The following is a 2,500-nucleotide window of genomic DNA, read 5'->3' on the forward strand; positions in this document are numbered from 1 at the left end:
TGGGAGAAGGCCCCCCCGGCCAGTCGCCTCGCTTTCTCTCTCCCTCTCCTAACAATCCGCCGGAGGGTTTCCCTCACGGGTCACGCCACCGGTGCTGCGCGCCACCTTCAGCGGCGGCTTCTCCCTCTCTTCCCCGAAGCCTCGGAAGCGCAGGGCGGACGAGGGCACCCCGGTCCGACCTCATCGGGGCCTCCGCAGAGGGGAGTCGGCCTCCCGTGGACCGCCGCCCCTTGGCCTGACGGGCCCCTGGGGGGCCGGGGAGGGGGCAGGGGCGAAGGCCGGTGCCCGCCGGCACGGCGGCGCCCCCCGGTGGCCACCCGGTGGCGCTGCAGCAGCACCCCGGGAGGGCAAAAAATTGAAATAAAAAAAAATAGAGCCACCCGTGAAATTAAAACATTGGGGGGAGTAAGGTGCAGACCCGCCCCGACCCGCGGCGCCCCCCGGTGGACGCCCCGCGACGCTGCACCAGCAGCGCCCCGTGAAATTATTACTATTATTATTATTATTATTATTATTTTGAAAAAAATGAAAAACAGCCACCCATGAAATTAAAACACAGGGAGAGTGCACGGTGCAGGCCCGCCCCGCCGCGCGGCGCCCCCCGGTGGACGCCCCGGGGAATCGAAAAAATGAATAACAAAATGAAAATTTTTAAAGTAGCCACCCATGAAATGAAAACATAGGGAGAGAGTGCAAGGTGCAGAAACGCCCCCCCCCCACGCGGCGCCCCCCGATGGACGCCCCGGGGAATCGAAAAAATGAATAACAAAATGAAAATTTTTAAAGTAGCCACCCATGAAATGAAAACATAGGGAGAGAGTGCAAGGTGCAGAAACGCCCCCCCCCCCCCCCCCCCACGCGGCGCCCCCCGATGGACGCCCCGGGAATTAAAAAATAAATAACAAAATGAAAATTTTTAAAGTAGCCACCCATGAAATGAAAACATAGGGAGAGAGTGCAAGGTGCAGGCCCGACCGAATCGTGGACGCCCCCCGGTGGACGCCCCGCGCCACTGCAGCAGCACCCCGGGAATTTTTTTTATTTTTATTTTTTTTTAAGAAATAGCCGCCCATGAAATAAAAACATAGGGGGAGTGAGGTGCAGACCCGCCCCGCGGCGCCCCCCGGTGGCCCCCCGGGAAAATGAAAAAAAAAATAAACAAATTTGAATAGCCACCCGTGAAGTAAAAACATAGCGAGAGTGAGGTGCAGACCCGCCGCGCGGCGCCCCCCGGTGGCCGCCCGGGAATTTAAAAAAAAGAAATAAAAAATTACAAATTATATGCCACCCATGAAATAAAAACATAGGGGGAGTGAGGTGCAGACCCGCCCCGCCTCGCGGCGCCCCCCGGTGGCCGCCCGGGAAATGTTTAAAAAAAAAAAAAAAAATGACATAGCCACCAAATGAAATAAAAGCATAGGGTGAGTGAGGGGCAGAGTCGCGGCGCCCCCCGGTGGCCGCCCCGGGAATTAAAAAAAAAAAAAAAAATTCTATAGCCACCCATGAAATAAAAGCATAGGGTGAGCGAGGTGCAGACCCGCCCCGCCTCCCGGCGCCCCCTGGTGGCCGCCACTGGAATTTAAAAAAAAATAAATTATGTAGCCACCCATGAGACTAAAAAAAACACAGGAGGAGTGAGGTGCAGACCCGCCCCGCCTCGCGGCGCCCCCCGGTGGCCGCCTGGTAAAATAAAAAATGTAAATAAAATTGTATAGCCACCCGTGAAATAAAAACATAGAGGGAGTGAGGTGCAGTCCCGCGGCGCCCCCCCCCCCCCCCCCCCCCGGTGGCCGCCCTGGAAAGTTTTTAAAAAAAGTAATTCTGTAGCCACCCATGAAATACAAACATAGGGAGAGTGAGGTGCGGACCCGACCCGTCCCGCGACGCCTCTGCGGCAGCACCCCGGGAAATCTGAAAGAATATGAAAAAAAATAGCCTCCCATGAAATAAAAACATAGAGAGAGCAGGGTGCAGACCCGCCTCGCGGCGCCCCTGCAGCAGCACCCCGGGAAGTTTGAAAAAAAAAATAAATAAAAATAAAATAGCCACACGTGAAATAAACAACACGGGAGAGTGAGGTGGAAATTTGAAAAAAAAATAAATAAAAGTAAAATAGCCACACGTGAAATAAACAACACGGGAGAGTAAGGTGGAAATTTGAAGAAAATAAATAAAAGTAAAATAGCCACACGTAAAATAAACAACACGGGAGAGAGAGTAAGGTGGAAATTTGAAAAAAAATTAAAATAAAATAGCCACACGTGAAATAAACAACACGGGAGAGAGAGTAAGGTGGAAATTTGAAAAGAATAAATAAAAAAAAAATAGCCACACGTGAAATAAACAACACGGGAGAGAGAGAGTAAGGTGGAAATGTGAAAAAATAAAAATAAAATAGCCACACGTGAAATAAACAACACGGGAGAGAGAGTAAGGTGGAAATTTGAAAAAAAAAATAAAATAAAATAACCACACGTGAAATAAACAACACGGGAGAGAG

Source organism: Taudactylus pleione, unplaced genomic scaffold (assembly GCF_031769625.1).
Source record: "Taudactylus pleione unplaced genomic scaffold, aTauple2 ptg000570l, whole genome shotgun sequence".
Lineage (NCBI taxonomy): Eukaryota > Metazoa > Chordata > Amphibia > Anura > Myobatrachidae > Taudactylus > Taudactylus pleione.